Source organism: Hyperolius riggenbachi, chromosome 2, assembly GCF_040937935.1.
Source record: "Hyperolius riggenbachi isolate aHypRig1 chromosome 2, aHypRig1.pri, whole genome shotgun sequence".
Lineage (NCBI taxonomy): Eukaryota > Metazoa > Chordata > Amphibia > Anura > Hyperoliidae > Hyperolius > Hyperolius riggenbachi.
This window is the reverse complement of record NC_090647.1, coordinates 118,256,759-118,282,047: the sequence shown is the minus strand read 5'-3', so window position 1 is coordinate 118,282,047 and position 25,289 is coordinate 118,256,759. Positions and strand designations below refer to the sequence as shown.

The window sequence follows — 25,289 nt, the reverse complement described above, 5'->3', positions numbered from 1 at the left end:
ACTAGCCTTCCCTTCCCTCCTATACAGGGGACTATACTTTAGATCAGGTGTTTTTGGGGCTATGCTTGTTATTGGTGTATAGATCATGATGGCCACTCTTGTTATATAACCCTTGTGAGATGGGTGCCAAGGTCATGAAGAGCACCAAAGGGGAGGCAAGGGAAGGGATGTGAACATTGGGGGGGGGGGGGGGGCACCAAAGTTGTGAAGTGTAGTTACGCCCCTGGCCGTGGCTGTATTCATGGCATGGCTATGCAATTCATGCTGCGACTACACAGCTTCGTTTCTGATTCGGCCGCAGGTCCTAGGGGAAACTAGCCCTAAAGCACATCTGAAGTGTACCAAAACTCTAAAGCTCCATTTTCTGAGCTGTCTGCATACAGTGCGAATATGCATTCTGGATGTAAGTTTGTTAAAACGCGTGCATTTTTCTGTGTGTTTTCAGTGTGATTTTTTTTAATGCATTTTTACCCCTCCATAGCAACAGGACACCACTTCTTATCCCTTTCCTTTGTTCCTGTTAAAAACGCAGGGTTTTTTTTTCATCAAAAATGCAAAAAAAACGCATGTACAGTGTGGGACTTCACTTTCATTAGTTGCAAATTAAATGCGGAACACTGCGTGATGCAAAAAATTGCAGCAAGCTGTCCATTTCTTTTCCAGAAGGGATCTGCATGACACACTCGTAGTGAATGCAAACTGTCCCATAGAATAACATTTGCAGACATTTCCAATGTGAATTTCCACAATGCGAATTCACATGCAATTGAAACAGGCCCTACATTACAAATCCTAGTGGGCTAGAGCACTTACTACTGAACGTCTTCCTGTTGCTTGTCTTTAAAGAGAACCTGAACTGAAAAAAGTCAAAATAAACATAAACACATCATACTTACCTCCCGGGTAGTCTACTCATCAATCGCTTTCTCCTCTCCTGCGTCCTGTTTGTCCGCTATGATTAATGGAATTTTCCGTCCTACATTTTGAAAATGGCCATTCCCCTATAACAGCTTCCTGGTCAGCACACTTTTAAACTGTAATATCGTCCACTTGAGCCATTGGGAAACATGGACATTACCTTGCTCATCAGTTGTAACTGACAGCTGCTGATATATAACTGACAGCAACTGGTATATTTCAGATCTGACAAAATATTGTCAGAACTGGAAGGGATAACTGTAAGAAGAAAATGGTGAGCTTCTAAGATGAACTGACAGAGAGGTAAGTATGTAATATTCATTTGCAGCTACGTCATGTGTTTATTTTAAATAATTTTACTCACTTCAGGTTCCCTTTAAGGACCCTACTATTACCAGTTCAATAATTTTTTTTGTTGTTCAGAGAGCCTCAGAAGTTTACTGGGTTTTGAACAAGTGCATCTGAACTCAGCATGCTCAAACTTCGAATTGCGCATGACCCGCTGAATAGAGTGCTTGCGTACTTTTGTGTATGAGCGCTTCATTTTGCTGGGCAGGTGTGCACAAATGTTCTGATTTCCCTGACTGTATGCTTCAAATGGTATGGCTGAAATGCAGATGTAGGATCCTTCCATCTCAGTGTGCTGTTGCAACAACAAATAGAGTCCGTGGCACTCCATCCTGGAAAACAGCACATGGACAAAGAATCACTCAACGGTGTTGCTGTAGCTGCCAGTGGAAAGAGTCGGATGTACCCACCTGCAAAATGGAGACCAGGTACGTAGATGCAGAAAGACAAGGGCACAGTCCAAGTGTAGTGGTTTATTATAGCAGCAGAGTACAGAGAAGTGCATGCAAGCAGTGCAGGCAGAGTGACAAGACGTGGCACAAATGCGGGTGATTGGGGTTGTGACACCCGGCACAAGGCAGACTGTCTCAATGGCCGTTGCGCATCCATGGGACAGTTGCCCACGTGTGGTTTGGGCCCCCGCTCAGTGTTGTAACTAAGGAGCTTGGGCCCTGGTGCGAGTTTTACATGTGCCCCCAAGCACTCTACTGATATGGAGCCCCAAAACCTATCAAGGAAAGCTTCAATGTCAGAGAGTTGTATTTATAGTAAGGGAACAGTTTGTTAAGGATTACTACTATGAAATGCACATATAGAGGTGATCATTACCAGCGTGGCACCAATGAAAAGCTAACAAGATGGATGAAGGATGGGCCCTAGAGGACCCCTCGCCTCCAGAGATCACGGTGTGGTCACAACCTCTGCATCCCCTATTGCTACTACGCCACTATCCACGCTATTGGATTGCATAATGATAGGTACTTACTCAACTTATGGAAACTGCATGGCAATGTTTCCATCCGTGCACTGAGTTTGCGAAACAACTTTTCCTGATCACAGTCGTCATGCCTACTGCATTTTTCATGCGCTTGAGCTCCTATACAAAGTATCCGAAAGCAAGAAAATCACATAACAATCACGATTTATCCACTTTCTGCAATTCAAAATCTATATTTTTTTTTTCTTCTGTCGGAAAGTGCAAACGCACTGCAATCGCACCACATAACCGTCATATTGCGGTAGTGGAAACAGAAAGAAATGCAATTGCAGCGCATTCTTAGTGGAAAATAGCCCATTCACATTAGAAGCGCTTTTTTAAACATTTTGCGATTGATTTGCATTTTTCAAAATTGCTCCCATTCACTTTCATTAAAATCACGGTAAAAATCGTGGAAAAAATCACTGCGTTTTTGCGATTGTGATTTTTCCATGATATTTACCGCGATTTTAATGAAAGTGAATGGGAGCAATTTTAAAAACCGCTAATCAATTGCAAAACGCTCAGAAAAGCACTTCTTGTGTGAATAGGCTCTTACTGAAACATACTGGTATGTTTAGAGTAAACAAACACTTCACTCAAATCTACTTTCTAAAAAACATTTTGAATACGTATATATTATTCTACATGAGTCACATGACTTTATAAGCTTCAAGATTACTCCAAAGTGACAAAGTTATAAAGCCACTTCATTTTATTGCCTAAGTCTGAATCAGGCTGACATTGCTTTAAAAGTTTCTTTATAATTGTACAAGGTATTACCATAATAACCTAGCACATAAATTCTAATTGCCATGTAGTTGGCCAGGTTCAGCAGCAGCGATTGGCTCAGGGCCTGCCTTTTTACAAGAAATTGTCTGCCTGGGGCGAAACCTCCCACAGTGCATGCTTGCTCTCATGTACCAGTGCTATGAATGAGCTGCTTGTGGCACCCAGTAACAGGGAAAAGCAAAACCTCTTTCAAGGAAAGCCCTGGATCAGACAGCATAAAATTAAAATTGTATTTTTTTCTTTACAGTTATCCTGGTGAAAATAAACTGATAACATGCTAATTAGAGATATAGAAATAATCTTACATAAGACTTGAAAACCACATTCCTATTTTTTGTTTAAGCAGTTAAAAATCTAGGTTTGAATATTTGTGGCTATTCAGCTTCCATGCAGAGTGATGATGACCTATTGAACTTTTTAGCCGTGCACTGTTGTCAGGAATGCTTGTCAAAGCCAAACTTCTTATTTGATTTCATGGTGATGGATAAAACTGTGATTTATAGCCCTGGTTTATTAACATTTGCACTAAATAAAAGGAATACAAGCAAGTTCAAAGGATTGTTATTATATGTTACTATATGCACACATGTTTATCTCAACATGCTAATTGTCAGTGGAAGTACAGTTTAAAGCGGTTTTAACTCTGACATACTATGCGATAACAATGTGTTTTCCTACTTGTTATAACCCATACAGCTCTCATATTTGCTTTTGTGCACAAGTATTATTATTCATTTACAAATTACAGGTTCCCGAAGTACAGTTTATCCACTCTAAGGCTAGTAACACACCAGGACGTTGCGTTTAGGGGACGTTATAGGGCACATAACGTGCCCCTAACGCAACGCCTGGTGCTCTCTGGTGTGGACGTCGGAGTGAGCCGCGTTGTGCAGCTCACTCTGGCATCCGTGATGCCGTGATGCGTACTCTTGGACGTATGCGGCATCACGTGGTCCCGCCCGGCCAATCGCCGCACAAAGCGGCCGCTCCAGGAAGTAAACACTGCACGTCACTGAGTGCAGTGAATATTAATTAGCCATGTGCCCGGCCGCTCTCCCCTCCTCCCCAACATGACTGAGCATGTGCAAACAGTCTAACGCGGCTTAGCCGCGGAGAACGCACAGCATGCAGCACTTTGCTGCGTTACAATGTAACGCAACGTGGCCAGTGTGAACAGCCCACTTGTGTTACATTGCTGTGCGTTGGGGAAGCGTTACAGGCTGCACTAACGTGCGCCTGTAACGTCCCTGTGTGCAAGAAGCCTAAAAGCTGCCATTGCATTTTATTGATAGCTGCAGTATTTATATAACGTAATGTACCCAGTGATCACTTCTGAGCTCTTTCTGATCTGCACACATATTAGAAGGTGTTTCAGCACTGCCAGGAATGTAATTGTAATTGTAGCAACTGATGGATGTAAACAAAAGATAATGTTATCACAGCTTCCGATGTGGATCATACTGCAGGGAGCTTTACATTGAAAAAGTAAGTCCTGTGCTTAACTGCTTGAATTCTGTTCTGCTAACAATTTTTTAGGGGTAGTACATTATATGCAGCACGGTGGCGTAGTGGTTAGCTCTCTTGCCTTGCAGCGCTGGGTCCCTGGTTCGAATCCCAGCCAGGGAACTATCTGCAAAGAGTTTGTATGTTCTCTCCGTGTCTGCGTGGGTTTCCTCCGGGCACTCCGGTTTCCTCCCACATTCCAAAAACATACAGATAAGTTAATTGGCTCCCCCTAAAAAAAATTGGCCCTAGACTACAGTACTTACACTACATAATATAGACATATGGCAATGGTAGGGATTAGATTGTGAGCTCCTTTGAGGGACAGTTAATAACAAGATATATATATATACTCTGTACAGCGCTGCGTAATATGTCGGCGCTATATAAATACTAAATAATAATAATAATAATAATAATATGCTGTAAATAATCTTTCAAAGCAAAAAAGAAATGCTGAGTTTCATACCACTGTAACCATGCTTAAACATTTGTGCTATTTGGTAGGACAAGAGCTATTGGCTCCAAACTGATAAGATGTATGGATGGTTTCAGGGCACTTGCATGAGGAGGTGACAAAGAACCATGCCAAGTGCACTATTTTCAGGGGAATTCTCACTATTGTTGGTTACATTATGGAAGGGGCATGAAGATAAAGTAAGTGGTAACAAGACGTTTAGCTCAGACATCTAGACATCCCTGTTAAAGAGGAACTGTCGCGAAAATCTTAAAATTTAAAACACATACATATAAGAAGTATATTTCTCCCTGAGTAAAATGAGCCATAAATTACTTCTCTCCTATGTTGCTGTCACTTACAGTAAGTAGTAGAAATCTGACATTACTGACAGATGTTGGGCTAGTCCATCTCTTCATGGGGGATTCTCAGCATGGCCTTTATTCTTTATAAAGACATTCCCTGAAAATGATTAATACAAAGATGCTGGCCAGCCTCCCTGCTCGCTGCACACTATTTTGGCAGTTGGATGGAGCAACTGTCATTCACTAAGTGCTTTTAAAATTAAAGAAAACCCTGAAAACCCCCCTATGAGAAGATGGGCTAGTCCAAAATCTTTTGGTAATGTCAGATTTCTACTACTTAATGTAAGTGACAAGAACATAGGAGAAAAGTAATTTATGGCTCATTTTACTCGGGGAGAAATGTACTTCTTATAAGCACCCACAAGTACAATAACAATTGTGACCTCATTATCATAACAGTGGTGTGGCAGGTTCCGTTAAAGTACTAATAAAGCTTGCAATTGTTTTAGGTTTGTATCAGAGCCCTGCTCTATTATGATTATAATTATTATATAGTAGAATACTTTTGGTGCGTAACTTTTTTATCCTTACTTATTTGTTTGCAAAAGTATATTTTATTCTTATTACATGAGGCGCCAACAAGTATAAAATATATTAAAATCAGTTTAGGGAGGGGGGGGGGGGGGGGGACTGGTGGACTTACCTCCCCATATATGACACAACAATAATGTATCTTTAATACGTATTCAACATTTATTTCACATGTTCTGTATCTTGTCTTGTCATTAGCAGAGTGTAAAGGATAAAGGGACTGATACAGTAAACCCTGGTAAAGTAGCTGTGAATAGGCAGACATATCTCAGAGGAGAGAAGCTTCTAGATAGAGATTAAAGAGACACTGAAGCGAAAAAAAAATTATGATATTATGATTTGTATGTGTAGCACAGCTAAGAAATAAAACATTAAGATCAGATACATCAGTGTAACTGTTTCCAGTACAGCAAGAGTTAAGAAACTCCAGTTGTTATCTCTATGCAAAAAAGCCATTAATCTCTACGACTTTCAAAGTCGTGGAGAGGGCTGTCTTCTGACTTTTATTATCTCAACTGTAAGTGAACAGTTTTCTTTTTATCTGCCAGAGGAGAGGTCATTAGTTCACAGACTGCTCTGAAAGAATCATCTTGAATGCAGAGTGTTGTGTAATCTGCACATATTAGAGAATGATGCAATGTTAGAAAACACACTATATACCTGAAAATAAAAATATGAGAATATTTTCTTTGCTGCTAATCTTCTAGTAATTATTCATAGTACACAACCAATTCATTATATCATATTTTTTTTCCGCTTCAGTGTCTCTTTAAGGCTATGTTCACAGTGCCTCATTGCAACACATATCCTGCAAAGGCAGAAACACAACACAACAGAGGGGAAAGTCACATTGCATGCAGCACATATAAAACCATTGGAGGGGGGGGGGGGGGGGGTGGCAGGTATGTATGGAAAGCACTCCCCCCATTCTCCTCCGTCTCCCTCCTTTGTTACCTAAATGCCCCCCTTGCTGCCTCTTCCTGGACAGTGAGTTGCACAGTAATTCACAGGCCCAGCTGCGGGCGTCCTAGTGTGCGCGGTGACGGGATCTAGGACACGCAAAGCTGGGCCAGCGCACTGTTGCACAACTCGTCAACTAGAGAGTCTGCAGGGGGCATTTAGGTAACAAAGGTGGGGGACGAAGTGGAACGGGGGAGTGGTGGGCATAAGGACAGCTTCCCATACATACCTGCTCCCCCCGTCTTTCCAATTGCTTTCGGCTCTGGTATCCTTTAAAGGTTGGACATGTGTTCTCAAAACATCTTCTTGCTCCAACAGAGTCAATACTGCTCTTTAAACTCTACAAGTTAACTGAGATATGAGTACATTTCACCCACTGTGAAAATGGAAAACTTGTGATCACCAGATAGACATTCACTGAATCATACGTCAATTAAGTATCTACATGCGTTCTACGTGGGCAATGCCTTCAGGTTATTGGTGCTAAGATGAATCAGCCTTTGTACGCTCTTTTCCTATCCTGGGTCACGTTCCAGGCACTGCTTATCAGTTTATTAAAGTACAGAGTTGTTAATTTACTTACAGCATTCACACTTTATACAGATAACAATTAATACTGCATATGTTATCATATCTGTGAAAACTCACATTTATCCAGGTCAGTGTGTAGCCTAGGGCAAATAATGCAGCTTCAACTAAAGGTTTTTATTGTTTACTCTGAATGATGTTTCTTCATTAATCCAATTGGCTTCCTCATTTTATAAGAGATGTAATGTAAGAACACCCAAATGTCTGTAAATCAAGGTGCACCTTGGTCAGTTGCTACTTAGCCTGTATTATATTATCGCAAGCCTCTGCAAATTACAGGTGAAACTGGAAAAATTTGAAAATTCTGCAAAAGTCCATTTATTTAAGTAATTCAACTTAAAAGGTGAAACTAATATATGAAATAGACTCATTACATGCAAAGCGAGATATTTCAAGCCTTTATTTGTTATAATTTTGATGATTATGACTTTCAGCTCATGAAAACTCCAAAATCAAAATCTCAGACCATTAGAATATTGTGAAAATGTGCTGCCTGCCGGGACCCCAGGACTCCCCATCTAATGTGCTGCCTGCCGGGTCCCCAGGTCTCCCCATCTAATGTGCTGCCTGCCTGGTCCCCAGGTTTCCCAATCTAATGTGCTGCCTGCCGGGTCCCCAGGTCTCCCCCATCTAATGTGCTGCCTGCCGGGTCCCCAGGACTCCCCATCTAATGTGCTGCCTGCCTGGTCCCCAGGTCTCCCCATCTAATGTGCTGCCTGCCGGGTCCCCAGGACTCCCCATCTAATGTGCTGCCTGCCGGGTCCCCAGTTCTCCCCCATCTAATCTGCTGCCTGCCGGGTGCCCAGGTCTCCCCATCTAATGTTTCTCAAAGGAGGGAAAAGAGTCGGCACTCCAGTGAACGTTGGTGGCAGAGGGGATGTTGCATAAGCATGTACTCTCTCCTATCACTCTGATGTCCTAGGCGTGCTCAGATGCTAACAAGAAGCTGTAGTATAATTCGAAGAAGGGAGAGGGAGATCGGCACTGCTGATAGAACTTTTAATCCAGAGTGGTGTACATAGATGCTTCAGCATGCGAAACATAGCATAACATTAAGGACACTTCGAGTCATCATAGAAGCAAAAGGCTGTGTAAACGTACCAAATCTTGGGGAGTAGTGCGGTGCGGTGGGTGCTGGGCACAGGTGCCTTACGGCCGTTTCACGCAAAATGCGCTTCTACGGTGGCAGCCTCCGTAGAAGCGCATCTTGCGTGAAACGGCCGTAAGGCACCCTGTGCCCAGCACCCACCGCACCGCACTACTCCCCAAGATTTGGTACGTTTACACAGCCTTTTGCTTCTATGATGACTCGAAGTGTTCTTAATGTTATGCTATGTTTCACATGCTGAAACATCTATGTACACCACTCTGGATTAAAAGTTCTATCAGCAGTGCCGATCTCCCTCTCCCTTCTTTGAATTATACTCCCCATCTAATGTGCTGCCTGGCAGGTCTCCCCCATCTAATGTGCTGCCTGCCGGGTCCCCAGGTCTCCCCATCTAATTTGTTGCCTACCGGGTCCCCAGGTCTCCCCATCTAATGTGCTGCCTGCCGGGTCCCCAGGACTAACCATCTAATGTGCTGCCTGCTGGGTACCCAGCTCTCCCCATCTAATGTGCTTCCTTCCCGGGTCCACAGGTCTCCCCGTCTAATGTTCTGCCTGCTGGCTCGCCAGGTCTCCCCATCTAATATTCTGTAAACTGTGTCTCCAGGTCTCCCTATCTAACGTGCTGCTTGCTGTGTCCCCAGTAGTGGGGTAACTAGGCTTAATAGGGCCCCCCTGCAAAAATGAGATCATGGGGCCACCTTGGTTCCCAAACCCCATGAGGGTACATGATTGTTGGGAGCCAGAGAATGGCAGCAGAGTGTTTCTGCTGTGAGACATAATCTGGAAGCAGTAAAAAATTACAGACGCTCCCGCTACTTGCTACTCTGCATGGCGGTAGGACTCGGCGGTGGCGGTTTTTGTGAGCAAACATGGAGGTTTTTTTTGCTAATTGGCTGCACTTGCAGTTGGGGAGAGGGAGGAGGAGGGCAAGGGTCACAGGGGTGATTGCAACTCCCATGGTCCCCAGTTCTCCTACCAATCTAATGTTCTGCCTGCTGGGTTCCAGGTCTCCCACCCATCTAAAATGTGTACAACCCCCAGCCATGCATAGTGTTGGCAGTGGAGCTTAAGCTCATCTGTGACGTTTTGTGTCCTTTGTCTTCGCTCCATTGCCACCGGGGGCACCTGTACCCTGTGACTCATTGGCATATATGATGTACAGACTCCCTGGTAACAATAAAGAAAAGAAACAGGGCACAGGAGGTGAGTGTAAACTCCATTGCAACATTCACTATGGGTCCAGGGGAGCACCTCTTACATTACATGTGGCATAGGCAAATGCAGTGGGGGATTACAGCTGCCCAGAATCCCCCCTCAGACCAGGGCCGGTGCAGTGTCTGGGGACAGGCACACAAGCTGAGACACCAGAATATCTGCATATATCCTGCAGCTTACAGCACTTCCCCCATTCTTTCCCTGCTACAGTTGACTTTGGAAGGAGCAACAGTGTGTGTACAGAGCATGGCGCAGCAGCGTGTGTACAGAGCATGGAGCAGCAGTGTGTGTACAGAGCATGGAGCAGCAGCGTGTGTACAGAGCATGGCGCAGCAGCATGTGTACAAAGCATGGAGCAACAACGTGTGTACAGAGCATGGAGCAGCAGCGTGTGTAGAGCATGGAGTAGCAGCGTGTGTACAGAGCATGGAGCAGCAGCGTGTGTACAGAGCATGGCTCAGCAGCGTGTGTACAGAGCATGGGGCAGCAGCGTGTGTACAGAGCATGGAGCAACAGCGTGTGTACAGAGCATGGAGCAGCGGCGTGTGTACAGAGCATGGAGCAGCGACGTGTGTACAGAGCATGGAGCAGCAGCCTGTGTACAGAGCATGGAGCAGCAGCGCGTGTACAGAACATGGAGCAGCGGCGCGTGTAGAGAGCATGGAGCAGCGGCGAGTGTACAGAGCATGGAGCAGCGGCGAGTGTACAGAGCATGGAGCAGCGGCGTGTGTACAGAGCATGGAGCAGCGGCGTGTGTACAGAGCATGGAGCAGCGGCGTGTGTACAGAGCATGGAGCAGCGGCGTGTGTACAGAGCATGGAGCAGCGGCGTGTGTACAGAGCATGGAGCCGCTCTGGAAAACTGAACAGAGTCGGGTATGAGCACAGCCTGTGCCCTGCTGTGTGAATGCTTCACTTTCCTCTTCATTAGCAATGTCAGCTTGTGATTATTATTTAGGAAATAATTGTCAGATCCTATCAGTCAGAGGGGAAATTGCATTGTGTGTACCCAGCATGATGTCCTACCATATTATTATACTGTAAGGTGCGTGGCTGAGGGAGACCTTTCAGAAATCACCCCCTTGAAAATCCTGGGTTCGCCCGTGTGGGGAGACAGGCCAGGGGACCATTGGTCATCACAATATCAAATGGCCCTGCCACAAGCGTCGTGAGGGGGTCGGGGAGTGCGACCCGCACCAGGTGGGGTGACAGATGCGGCCGTGCTGAGGGAGGGGGGAGCTCTAATGGAGGGGGGAGTCAGCTGCGAGGAGGGCAGCCCGGCCTCTCCCTCCCTTATGCTCCCCAGGGCTGCCCTCCGTGCTCCCCCTCCGACTGCAGAGTAGCGCAGGGAAGCACTGTAAATAGTCAGAACTCACCTCCCTGTGTTCCAATCGCCCGCTCACTCGCCACCATCCCATTCACTTTCATTAGCCAAGCGGTTTTCCCCCTGCAAGCGTTTTAAAAAACGCTTCAGAACCGCTCTGGTGTGCACCAGCCCACACAGAGGTTACTTGCCTATAAAATGACCCCTGTCCCTGCCAGTCTCTCACACAACTCAGAAAGCAGCTCTCCTGGAGACTTGGGACTGTCAAAAACTTTTCTTCAACTTGTTTAACGCCTTATCCACACATGCAGTCATTATAATAATGGAGAGAGACCAGACAGAGGTTTACCCATGGACCCTCCAGGTAAGCTCTGCACCAGCTGTGTATATTTACCAGCTTGCCTGCCCACTAATTGCACTTTTATCAGCTAGCCTGATGTTTCACATTGCCTTACAACAACAAACCTGAATACACCAACAGGCACTGGACTGACCCTAAATTACTGAATGAAAGGTGGGAGATTGCCACCCTTCCCCCCTGGCCAGTCCTCGCCTGGTTAAATCTGTCTAGAAAATATAGCTAGCTTATTTTTGTCCTATTCTTCAGCTTACCCCAATACTTACATCCCTCTCCTTACATCTGCCTATACTGTACTGAAAACGCTAAAGAGCCAGCAAGGAGTCCCGCTTTCCTAGCTGAGGTCTGGGTGCATTGCCCCTCCGGACAGCGCAGCCAGAGCATCACCAACAGCAGCACATCCTCCCAGGACCACTGCTCTCCTGTCTGTCTCCTAGCAACTAATCCTGCTGTCAAAAGGTCAGTAAACTCGGGAAGGGAGGGAGAGAAGAGAGCTGGCCACGCCCAGTCTGTGTTGTGCTGGCGCTCAGCAGCACGCAGCGTCGTCAGAGGGGGAATCACTGCGTCCTGCGCATTGACGTCACAGGGATCTCCTAGTGGCTTGTGGCTGCTGCAGCTTCTCATCTCCCGGGAGTAGCGGCGCTGCCTGCTGAAGCCTGTGACAGTCACTCCCCCCGGGCCAGGCGGAGGCAGGGATGGAGCTGAGGCAGAAGAGCGGCCAGTGATCGTCGGATCTGGCAGTGTGAGTGGCTCTCATGTCTAGCAGTATCGGCCGACTGGCATGGCCAGTGTTGTTGTGCTGTCTAGTAGCCGTGTGTGCAGTCAGTGCAGGTGACGTTTGTAAGTTGTTTTGTGTACTCCGTAATGCCTAGGTGAGCTGTGCCGAGGTCTGCTCTAGTGCTGTTGCTTATGGTATGTCTCACTACGGGATGAATTGGGGTTATTTGGCCAAGAACTGACAGATTTTTGTTACAACTGAATCAGTTTACCAATATTTCCTGGAGGTGTCATAGAACTTATGTGTAGTGTAGCATTACTGTATTGATGTCAGTCACCCTATCCTGCGGGGGAAATAAAATGATTGCTGCTCTAGAGGCGAGATCTGAAATCCGGCTTTCCAAATCTCACCCTCTAAAATTACAGGGATGGGCTCAAAGAAGCTGTTATACCAGGTATACACCATGCAATTGCCCATCAGATCGACACGTTGAATTGATAATTTCTGGTAGGTCCAATCACAAACTATTTTGATCCAATCAGATCGATTTTGTGCAAGTGATTAAAAAATCGATTGGAAACCTGATCTGACCTGTCAGAAGTTATCGATTTGACCTGTCGCTCTAATGGGAAATTGCATAGTCTGTACCAGGTATTAATCATCTGCTCCTAAACTGATTTATCCATGTTCAGGTTCAGCTTCAGCTCATTCTGTTTCCTGCATATGGGAAAAACTGCAGAAATGTCAAATGTTATACTCATTATGACAGGGTTTTGTTGACACTAGGGGCGGCAGATGGTGGCGCCTTGCAAAGTAATATGTGCAATGGACTTGTGGAATAAACATGCATTGCTTTCTTTGTAATTTCTGATGGTCTTGAGTATTGGACAGTATGTGCAATCATGGTATGTTGTACTGTTCATAGTATGAACCATCTGTTACTTAAATATGGACTCTGCTCTTGAAAAATTGATTGTGTGTGTGTCCTGATACACACCTCCAATATAGATAATCTATTTTTACCACGTCCATGTAATATAAGTGCTTAGCTGCACAATCCGATCATACTATTCAAAATCTGTTGGCCAATCAAATCATTTGTTGTGTGTATGCACCCTTTGTCCTTTTCCATGTGGGAGGCCAGAGGCGGTGAGTTCATGGCCTGTCGGTTGCTCTTTTGCACCAGCTTGGCACTTTTGTAGCATCTGACAGAGGCAGTGGGGAAGCAAGCATTGCATTGGGTCACACCTGAGCGTAACCGTGCACAGACATATGATGCATGTTTTTTGTTTTGCTGGCTTGTAACTGTGCCATTCGGCTGCATGAAAGGTGTTCGGTGGGCTGTAGATGTGAGGTTGAACTGTCTGACAACTGCACAGTTAAGCCATCTGTAAAAAAGAGGCCTTTTTGCTGTGAGTTTGTTTGATGGCATCTGCAACGCCACCCATAGAACAAAGTGGTAGGTCGATTTGTTTAATTTCATTTTTGATCTGCATGCTAGTATTGGCAATGAAGCAAATGTCAAGCCTTGCACACACCCTAGAAGGGTCAAGGCTACCTCTGCTGGGAAATCTAGCATAGGCACAGTGATTCCTGAAGCTTCACCGCTCCCTCCTTAATGCCTTGGCCAGCAGTCAGCCTGGCACATCATCTCGGCCGAGTGCTAGCCGAGGCCATTGTTCACATGCCAGCTGCACCCAATCTGTGTGATCTGTTCTCCTCCCACCTCCATAGCGGCAAAACAAGTCACTAGCCTAGAGACTAGCAGTGCTACGGTACAGCCTCGGCCCCGCATAGTCCCCCTAGGTATCGAGTCCTGATCCCTGCTGGGTGATATTCCTCATAGATGTGTATGAGCTTTTCTCTAATTGTCATCCGGGACAACCCGAGATCCGGTCCCGCCCAGGATCTGGGGAAACACCAAATCAAGAAGTTTAAAAGCCCCCGCCCTCCCTCAATCCTCAGTTCATCTGTGTTTCCGCAGCGGAAACACCTGTTGGAAGCAAGCTCCGTTAGTTTGTTATTTTTGTATTACTCACCAGAGGGTGTTTTATTGGAAGCAGAGGGACGGGCAGTGGAAAGCGCTTGCGGAGGTGGGTGCTCAACTGCAATCCCTTCTGCGCATAGAAGGCAGCGACCGAGTGGTGTTTGGAGGTCGGCGTGCCTTTCCTCTCCTCGCCTGACGCCGGCTCTGCAAGGCGTATCCGGCGTCGGGCTTCGGCAACTTCCGCGATGACGTCAGGCGCAAGGGAGGCGGAGCGCGCACTGACGTCAGGTGACCACTAGAGGGGAGGATCACGGGGAACCAGGAGGGGAAAAACAGCGTGTTCCTGGCGTCTCCCCGAGCGTTCTGTAGGAGAGGAAGCATGTCGCATCAGCAGCCGCAGCCGCCACAACAGCAGCAGCAATCGGAGGTGGCAGTACCGGCAGCCAAGTCCTCCTCACAGACGCAGCCATCCGGGTCAGGGGTGGTAAGTCCTCCAGTGGAGGGTGATGTGTTTCGTATGCATATCTATATCACCTTGGATGACTTTTCAGTTATATGCCTGTTTCTTTGTATGTTTTATTTCAGGCAAAGACTGATCCTAAATCTAATGTTCCGCCCAAGTATAAAAGATGTGGGTTGTGTAACACTAAGATCCCTCCGGATGCCCCTAGAAATGTTTGCCAGGCGTGCACAGACTCTATTGTGGCATCAGAGACCTCTAACTTGTTGAAGGGAGTCATGGAGGTAGTCAATAAGAATATGCAGGAAACCTTAGATAAATTTAAGGAATCCTTTGTTCCTCCCCCCTCTGATCCCCTGCCAGGCCCTTCTACTATACCCTCTGGGGTTGGGTTACAGCCCACATCCGTAGTGGATATTTTGGGGGCTGAGGAGGAAGAAGAAGAGGAGGAGGGGGAGGATGGTTCGGGGTCAGTCTCTTTAGAGGAGGGGGAGCAACCCGGTTCCGGGGATTCGGGGAAAGAGGATTTAGTAAGAGCTCCTAGATTTCTCTTTTCTCCTGAGGAATCTTCCGAACTATTAAAGGCTGTATACTCCACGGAACAGATCAAAGAGGCGGTTCCAGAGATTACACCTCAGGATCAGGTATACTCAGGTCTGGGCCAGGCTACAGGGAGAGTATTCCCCATTCATAGAACTCTGCAGGAAATTATTATCTCCCAATGGCAGAACCCAGAAAAACCTTTATTTATACCCAAATCATCTAAAAGAAAGTTTCCTTTTTCTCAATCAGAGATTGATAAATGGACGAAATGTCCTAAGCTAGATGCCTCCTTATCTAAATACTCCAAAGATTCCGATTTATCGTTTGAGGATTCGGGTGTCCTCAAGGATGTAATGGACAAGAAGGTAGATTCCCTACTTAAAAAGGCCTGGGAATCAGCAGCCTTTGGCTTCATTCCAGGTATTTCAGCCACTTGCATTTCGCGCAATTTGAAAATTTGGATGGATAACCTCATTGAGCAAATCTCTAAGGGGGTTCCTCTTAAAGATTATGCAGCCTCTTTGCCGGTGGTGCTTAAGGCGGTGGCCTTTTTGGCCGACGCAGTCACGGAACTCATTCGAGTTTCTGCGCGTACCACAGCATTAATTAACTCGGCTCGGCGGGCAATATGGCTGAAAACCTGGGAGGGGGACCAGACATCCAGAAATAGACTCTGTTCTATACCTTTCGAGGGTAATCTTTTATTTGGATCAGGTCTGGAGGATATTTTAGCCCGTTCGGCAGAGAAAGGGAAACAATTCCCTAATAAAAAGAGGAATCTCAGGCCTAAAAGACCTTTTGTTCCTAAGAAACAGGGAGAGGAGCAGGTAAGAAATAGGAATGTGCAGAGGAAATGGTCCTTTCCTAAAGGAAAGGGAAAAGGAGGGTTTGTCCTTGGTAGGACAAATCCTCCCAAGCAGAATAAATGACGTTTTACCAGTAGGGGGAAGGCTGATTTATTTTCGGTTAGAATGGGAGAAGCTAAATCCCAATCCTTTTGTTTTTCGTATTATAAAAGAAGGCTACAAAATAGATTCGATCGAAAGAAAGATCTTTCTCCCTCCAGAGAAAGTCCTGAAAATCCAATCGGAGGTAAATTCTCTGATGGTTCAGGAGAGATCTTCTCTTCGCCACATCATGAGAGTCCTCGGTCTATTTTCAGCGTCGATCCCTGCAGTGACGTGGGCTCAGTCTCACGGCAGAGTGCTACAATCCCTGTTACTTTCCAATTGGGACAAATCAGAGGATTCCCTGGATCTACTCATTCCTATTCCCGACTCAGTGAAATCCAGCCTACTCTGGTGGTTGGACAATCACAATCTCACCGAGGGTCGATTCTGGAGACAGATAGATCCAGTAAAGATCTTTACGGATGCAAGTTCTTGGGGTTGGGGCGCAACAGCCAGGGGGAATCATGCTCAGGGGAGTTGGCCTCAGGCGGTCAGCAGAAAATCATCCAATTTCAGAGAGTTGATGGCAGTTCAGAAGGCCCTTCTTTCATTCCAGTCGCTTATACAGGGGAATCATGTCCTAGTATTTTCAGACAACGTCACAACTGTGGCTTATCTGGCAAAACAGGGGGGAACGAGGTCAGTCGATCTCATGGCTCTCTGTTCAGAGATTCTGACCTGGGCAGAACCTCGCGTTCTGTCCTTATCAGCGATCCACATAAAGGGGTCTCTCAATGTGGAGGCGGACTTTTTAAGCCGCCAGCAAGTAAACCAGGCCGAATGGGAACTCCATCCAGAAGTTTTTCAGAGTCTGGTGGAGAAATTCGGTGTACCAGAGAGAGATCTTTTCGCATCCCCAAAGAATGCGAAGGTGGAAAGATTTTTCTCCCTTCACAGAAGCAGCAAGTCTCTGGGATTGGATGCGCTGAATCTTCCTTGGGGGTTTGTTCTGGGGTATGCCTTCCCTCCCACAGTCTTAATTCCTCAAGCTCTTCTAAAACTTCAAAGAGAAGGGGGGAGCCTAATTCTGATAGCACCCCAATGGCCAAAAAGGCCTTGGTATGCGACATTATTGAAAATGACAACACAACCTCCATGGCCCCTCCCACTCCGTCCGGATCTATTGATCCAGGGACCTCTAATCCATCCCAATCCAGATTTGTTCAAACTGGCAGCCTGGATCCTGAGAGGGTAATCTTAAGACAGAAGGGCCTGTCAGAAAAAGTTATCGAGACTCTAATGAAATGTAGGAAGCCTGTAACTCAAAGCATTTATCGCAAAGTCTGGAGGGTCTATTTAGCATGGTGTGAAGCTAAAGCGAGGCATCAGCATTTAACCAGTTCAGTACTGGAGTTTCTCCAGGACGGATTTGAAATGAAGTTAGCTCCCAGCACTCTCAAGGTCCAGTGCTCGGCCCTATCCATATTGTTAGATAGACATTTGGCGCAGGAGGAGTTAGTAAAGAACTTTTTCAAAGCTTTACAGAGGTCAACTCCAGCCAAGTCAAAAAATTTTCCTCAATGGGATCTGTCTTTAGTACTGAACAGACTGACAGTAGATCCTTTTGAACCCATAGAGAAGATTGATATAAAATTTCTAACACTGAAATTGGCTTTTTTGATTGCTATAACGTCGGCAAGACGTTTAGGTGATCTTCAGGCATTATCCATCAAGGATCCATTCCTCATTATTTGTCCTGATAGTGTAAGACTCAGGTTAGACCCTTCTTATTTGCCTAAGGTAACATCGGAATTCCATAGGTCTCAGGAGATCATTCTTCCCTCATTTTGTGATAGGCCAGCGGGGGTTAAAGAGGAATCTTTTCACTGTCTGGACGTTAGGAGATCTTTATTAGTTTATCTTTCTAGATCTAGAGACTTTAGGAAATCCAGTAGTCTATTGGTCCTATTTTCAGGGAAGAATACAGGTCAGCAGGCGTCCAGACAAACAATCGCCAGATGGATCAGACAAACCATTACCTTAGCATATGAGAGTAGTGATAGTCCCGTTCCTAGTAACATTAAAGCTCACTCAACTCGCTCTTTATCCACATCATGGGCGGAGAGGGCAGGAGCCACCATTCACCAGATTTGTCAAGCGGCAACATGGTCAAATGCATCTACCTTTATCAAGCATTACAGAGTGGATGTTTTATCACAACAAGACCAGTCGTTTGGCAGAAAGGTGCTTCAGGCGGTGGTCCCTCCCTAAGGTGAGTCTTTAGTAAAGACTTCTTGTCTATCTCTCGGGTTGTCCCGGATGACAATTAGAGAAAGACTCCGATTAGACCTACCGGTAATGGAGTTTCTGATTGTCATCCGGGACAAACATCTATAACCCTTCCCTTTCCTATCCGGCACCTTTCTGCTATTTAGGAGCATAGGGAATCTTTAGGCACTAGGGGTGTCTAGTTCTTCCTTCACCTTGGTGTTTCTAGGCTACTTACTTTCAGACGCACTGAGGATTGAGGGAGGGCGGGGGCTTTTAAACTTCTTGATTTGGTGTTTTCCCAGATCCTGGGCGGGACCGGATCTCGGGTTGTCCCGGATGACAATCAGAAACTCCATTACCGGTAGGTCTAATCGGAGTCTTTATTCCTCCAGCAGATAAAAAACCAAAACACTGAAATTCCTGTTTATTTTGAATCTGAGTCGGATAGCAAATTTATTTGTCTACCCCTCACCTGTGAGTCCTGTTGCCTCCCGTTTCTGCCAAACCCAATTCCGATAATTACCCAGTCATGCTAAGCGAATAAAACTGATTCTGATTTTTAGATGAGATCTAATCAAAGATTGTAAACTTTAAACATGTTATCACTCTACTTTGCTAGTGATAGGTTTTACAACTACTAATAAAATTATTAGTCTCTTCTATAGTCATACTGTCATTATGTGCTGTAGAAAGTGTTATCGCTATATATCCCAAGGAATGTGATGGACCTAATTCTTGCTCCTCCACACATCACAAGATTTTTTTTTTTTTTTTTTTTTTTTTTTTTTTATGTTTTGAAATGTCTTGAATTTTATTAGAAAGTGGCGTGCAGGCATCTGCTCAAGGCTGTGTTTGTTTCTGGACCTTCTATTTGGTTCTGATGAGCAGGGAAGTATGTTAATACCCATTAAATTGCTGTGATTTATCTGCACATGGCAAGTTTACTGGCCTTTTTGAGCATCATGCCCCTAGTGACGTAACGTTACCCTACAGAACACCTTTTCTAAAACTGAGCAATGGAAACTGAGATCCGATGATGGTGGCTATGTCTGGTAAAATCTGCATGCTAAAGCAAGTCAGTAGCTTCAGAAATATTGGGCAGTGATGAAATATGTATATTTTGACTTGCAAAAGTCATCATTTACTCAACCCCTACTGACACCAAATCTTTGGCCTAGTGCACACCAAAGCTAGCAGGTCCGCAAAACGCTAGCAGTTTTTGAAGCGTTTTTTCTTATTATGAAGCGTTTTGCGTTTTTGTGTAGCAGATTACAGATATTGTTACTGAACAGCTACTGTAACAAAAACGCCTGAAAAACCGCTCTGATCTGGCGTTTTTTTTTTAAGAGTTTTTCCTATACTTAACATTGGAGGCAGAAACGTCTCCGAAATGCAAAAAATGCTGCAGCCCGAGAGTATGGCCTAGTGCACACCAGAGCGGTTCTGCTGCGGTTTGCGATCCGCTTGCGGGTGCGGATCCGCTAGGGTAATGTATTTCAATGGGCTGGTGCACACCAGAGCGGGAGGCGTTTTGCGGAAACGCATACTCCCGGGCTGCTGCAGATTTTGGATTGCGGATGCGTTTCTGCCTCAATGTTTAGTATAGGAAAAACGCAAACCGCTCTGAAAAACGGCACTTCAGAGCGGTTTGCCAGGCGTTATTTGTTACAGTAGCTGTTCAGTAACAGCTTTACTGTAACCATACATGAAATCTACTACACCAAAAATGCTTCACAAAACCGCAAAATGCTAGCTGAAACGCTACAGAAAAAGAAGAAAAAGTGTTCAAAATCTGCTAGCATTTTGCGGATCTGCTAGCGGTTTTTGGTGTGCACCAGGCCTATGTGTTTCTGCAAAACGCCTACCGCTCTGGTGTGCACCAGCCCATTGAAAAACATTACCCAAGCATTTCCACATCCGCAAGCGGTTCTAAAAACGCTACCAAAACCGCTCGGTGTGCACTAGGCCTTTGAAGGTGTGTAGTGTGATGGTTGGCTTTAGTGGTACTGGGGATTATCTGAAGCTGACACCACTTACTTTCACTTTCATTTTCACCATATTTTAGTTGCTAGACGTCTGGAACCATTCAGTGTTTTTTAACGCATGCCAGATCTTCACAGCGCCACCTTCTGTCATGGAGGCAGCTTGGAAAAGTTATATGGTCTGCATTTTAAAATATGTTCACATTTAGGGTCTTGCCAAATATTATTCAATTCTTCTGAACATGAAATCATAAGAAAATCAGGTGTGGGTGGGATGATCAGCCTATTTTTGTGCTTTATTTATGGTTAGTTTGGGTATTTTGTGTAAAATATCAAAAAATATCTAGCGTGAAGGTAAACAATACACATGGATAGTAGGGCCTGGGACAAGGAATAGTGTATACTTTGAAGATGATTTACTGAAGCTAGTCAAAATTGGAGAATTTAATTGATCCAAATATTCTGGACTGGATTTTTATGAAGTGTCTATTAGGTGGCAATTTTTTGCAAATTCCATATGGTTCACATCAGAACAAAGTGAAGGTGTTGAAGACTTAGTAAATTAGCGTATGTGCATTTTTTTTGTTTATTTATTTTTTGCAGTGACATGCAAGTAATTCCAATTTAATGCAGGATTATACAAATTCTGTATGCAAATGTATGCAGCTTGAAAATGGACCAATCATATCTTGCCAAGGTGGAATTCAGTTGGTCTGTTTTCAAGCTGTAGAAATTTGCAGTCAGAATTGACATAATCCTGAATTAACTGGGAATTATCTGCAGCTCATTGACCATCCCTAATTACTGCCTTACCTTTTGATATTGATGAGATCTCATTCAAGATGTGATCAAATATGGTTCTGAACACTGCTGCTGTTGACTTTGTACTGCTTAATGCAGCACCAAGCTATGAGGTCATTGATCTTTTAAAGAGAAACTCCGACCAAGAATTGAACATTATCCCAATCAGTAGCTGATACCCCCTTTTACATGAGAAATCTATTCCTTTTCACAAACAGACCATCAGGGGGTGCTGTATGACTGATATTGTGGTGAAACCCCTCCCACAAGAAACTCTGAGGACCGTGGTACTCCTGGCAGTTTCCTGTCTGTGAACCCTGTTGCATTGTGGGTTAATAGCTGTTTACAGCTGTTTCCAACTGCCAAAAAAGCATGCAGCAGCTACATCACCTGCCAACAGTAAAAATGTCACCATGTAATGTCAGAATGTAAATCAGGGATTTAAAATATTTTACAATGGACAAACGCTGACTAAATCATTTATACATAATTATTTTAAACATGAAGCACTTTTTTTATTACATTATTTTCACTGGAGCTCCTCTTTAACCATGTTATTAAGCTACGTACACACGTGTGGTAACTGTAGTCTGAAATGGCAGATAACGACTGTTTCAGACAACTATTGTTGTGTGTACAGCGGCAACCGATTGATATTGATTGGTCATCATTAAAGATCCGTCCTGTTTTTAATGACCCCCAATGCCCGGGCATGACTATTTGCCATGCTTTTTACTAGCCCCGCCCACCGATTCCATTCCGCCGCCTATCACCGTCCCTCCGTCTCCCCTCCATAGCAACAGAACACCTCACTAGCCTTTGCCGATTAATACTTTACATCAATTGATCGAAAGGGTCCTAGGTTTCTGTAGATCTTTGTTAAATATGTTTTTTTTTTTTTTTTTTTTACCCCCTCCTCTCCTTTTAATGGTCAGTTTAACATTGTGGAAACAAGATGTTATGCAGATTCTTGCTCATTATCAAGGTGCACCCTGATTGTTTTTACCCATTTTTGAAAATATCGTGATTTGTCATAAGATGATTACATGCACTTATTTTCAATTAGTCTCCCATAACAGCAGATTTTATTTAACATGATTATGGGAAAGAAACTGCTCTGGTAGGGAGTAAATATTATATTTTTTTTCTAGTGACAGTGGATGTATTTGACTTGTGTATAAGGAACAGGCTTTGAATGCTGTAGAGGTGTCACGCTGTTATGACAGGAAAGAAATACTGAGCCAGAGGCATAGAGTACTCGTCAATTCTTGCGGTCATTGTAACCAATCGGAGCACTGCCTTGTACCCACCTCCTCTGAGTGAACAAACACACGCCCACGTCTCCGTGCAGGTGATCAGCTGATGTTCAACTTTAGCTGCCTTTTTTCCCTCGGTTAGAACTTTTATGTTGGTGTTGTCTTGCTTTGTTTCTGTTTTTCAGTTTCCTTTTTGTTTGCTTTTGTTGGTATCATCAACTTCACACTGCTAAGGAAAGCATATTTCTTTATCCCTTTGTTAGATAGTCCTTCACTTTAAAGTGTACCCAAGATGAGATAGATATGTGTATGAGGTGGCAAGAACAGACACCTATGCTTTGCTCCTTTTTCCTTCTTTCTTTTTTTTTTTCTCTGCCTAAAAGCATTAATGTTTTAGCTATGCAACTGAGTTTGTCTCCAGTCGGGACCCAGTCGGACTATAGCGTCCCTCGCTGGTAACAAGTTACAGCTATAAAACCGTATCCTAAGCAGATAACTGGGCTTCAGACTGCAAGGGATAGATACAGGGGTTGGACAAAATAATGGAAACCCCTTGAAAACCAACAAAATATCTTCTAATATGGCGTACTGTAGGTCCACCTTTTGCGGCAATTACAACCTCAATTCTCCGAGGTATTGATTCATACAAATTGTTAATTGTTTCCAAAGGAATTTTAGCCCATTCTTCAGTTAAAACACCCTCCAGTTCTTTTAAAAACGATGGCGGTGGAAATAGACTTCTTACTTGAATCTCTAAAAACGACCATAAGTGCTCAGTAATGTTGAGGTCTGGGGATTGTGGTGGCCAGATGAGATGCTCAACTTCATTAGAACGTTACTTGTGCCATTCTTTAACAATTCTAGCTGTATAGATAGGGGCATTATCATCTTGAAAGATGGCATTCCTCTCCGGAAACAGTTCTCAAACCATAGGATGAACTTGATCGCCCACAATTCCTAAATAGTTTCGGCTGTTAATTCTTCCATGAAGGGAAATCATTGGCCTGGTGGATTTCCAAGAAATAGCACCCCAGATCATCACAGAACCCCCGCCATGTTTTATGGTTGGGAGAAGGCAGTCTGGATGAAATGCTTCTTTCGGCTATCTCTAAACGTGCACTCAGCCGGAGGTCGGAAATAAGGTAAACAATGATTCGTCAGAGAAAATCGCTATTTTCCGCTGCTCGAGGGACCAATTCTGGTGGTTTCTACACCACTCTAAATGCTTTGAAACATTTGTCTTTGAGAGCAGAGGTTTTCTAATTGCAGTTCTTCTGTGGAATCCAGATTTGTGCAGCTTCTGGCAAACAGTTTTTGTGGAAACTTGGTTCTGCAGGTGTCCATTCAGCTCTGCAGTGATTTTAGGAGCCGTGCTCTTGCAAGCTTTTTCTAACAATTCGATTTAGACAACTTCGACTTTCAGCCACAACTGTGCTTTGCTGAGGACATTTTTCCTTCTGTTTCAAAGGCAGTCATTACTTTTGAGACAGTACCTCTTTTTAAATGCCAAGCATTCGGGCAGTTTCAATCACAGTAGTGCCTGCCATACGAGCACCAACAATTTTGCCTCTTTGAAAGGCGAGCGCCCTTTGCCTCTTTAGGGATTACATTAGTTTGGAAACCTCATCAGACCAATGTAGGAGTATCAAACCCCCCCCCCCCCCCCCATCACTGGTTATAGAACAGCAGGGAGCTTGGTTGTGTGCATCATACAAAAATATCAGACACTGAATGATAAATGGTTATCTTATGTCCCCACTAGTGCACTGTGTGACTGTTTAAAATATATCCCATTTAGTTTAAGGCCCCCTCCCACATGACAGAACTGGTGTATGTTTTCTGTTCTTGCAAACTTTTTTGTTTTGTGCAAATCTAATGCAAGTCAATAGCATCATATTTCACGTGTTATCGTGCAAATTTTTGCATCTGAATAAGCAGAAATGTTCATCACCACACCAGCCATAGTTTTTAATGCAATGCACGTTTTATAGTGCACTATTCCACATTGGGTTCCGACAGTTCTTTCGGGGGGCCACGCAGGGGCCAGAATGTACAAGCAAATTGCATACAATGGAAATGCGTTTATTTTTTTTAATTTTTTTTCCAAATGCGGAAAATTTTACATGCAAATAGAAAGATGATTACGAACAAATTTATGCGAATTAACTTGCGTGATATTTATGGAAAAATCGGATTGTTAAAATTCGCATTACAAAAAACAAACAAGAATAAAATGTGAAAAATTGCAAAATGCAGAATTGTTATTATGAAAAACTTGCAAAAATCGCAGGGATGAGGCTGAAGGAACGCTAAAACCTTTTTTTTTTTTTTTTTTTTTTTTTTTTAAACTGGTTGATTTAACCCTTTCCTGCCAGCTGATTTGTCCTAAATGTGAACATCTGCTGCCGATCAGTCTTTAGACATTTTGCACTCATTAGGTTTACTTAGAATTTTTGACACGAAAACCTACGTGAACCAGGACATAGATATTGTTTTTACCGTAATGAATTGGAGCACTGAAACACACTTTTTTACTTTTTCTGTATGTAACAAAATTTTTGATTGAAATATGTTGTTGTGTGTTTTTTGTTTTTGTTTTTTTCCCAAAGAAGAATTAAATTTACTGACAAAAATGTTACTGTTTGTAAAAGCCCTGACTCATGAATTCAACAATACCAGACACATGTTGGTATTCCACTTTTCCTGTCCTGGAATAGGTGTGCCAATAGAGGTAGCCAGATATAGGTGCAGCAAGTATAGGTAGCCTGGAATAGATGTCCAGGTAGCCAGGTATAGGTGCCGCCAGTACAGGTAGCCAGGAATAGGTGTGGCAGTATAGGTAGTAGGTATAGGTGCCCCCAGTATAGAGAGCAGGTATAGTTTCCCCAGCATAGGTAGTAGGTATAGCAGTCCCCAGTATAGGTAGCAGGTATAGGGGC

The 25,289-nt window shown here is 44.3% G+C and overlaps 1 protein-coding gene and 1 long non-coding RNA gene across 3 annotated transcripts in view; one reads left to right on the top strand and one right to left on the bottom strand.

The window, feature by feature from the left end:
- Positions 1 to 1,230: 1,230 nt before the first annotated feature.
- On the bottom strand, positions 1,231 to 11,843 carry LOC137544043 (uncharacterized). Its single transcript, XR_011025703.1, has 3 exons — positions 11,709 to 11,843; positions 2,252 to 2,362; positions 1,231 to 1,598 (listed from the first exon to the last, which is right to left on the bottom strand). It is a non-coding gene; the product is annotated as an uncharacterized lncRNA (long non-coding RNA).
- Positions 11,844 to 12,006: 163 nt separating this feature from the next.
- The window catches only part of FNDC3A (fibronectin type III domain containing 3A), a 292,007-nt gene continuing 278,724 nt past the window's right edge, over positions 12,007 to 25,289 (top strand). For both annotated transcript variants that reach the window (XM_068267261.1, XM_068267260.1), the window contains exon 1: positions 12,007 to 12,184. The gene's annotated coding sequence lies outside the window, so the exon portion shown is untranslated. The remainder of the gene's footprint in view (positions 12,185 to 25,289) is intronic.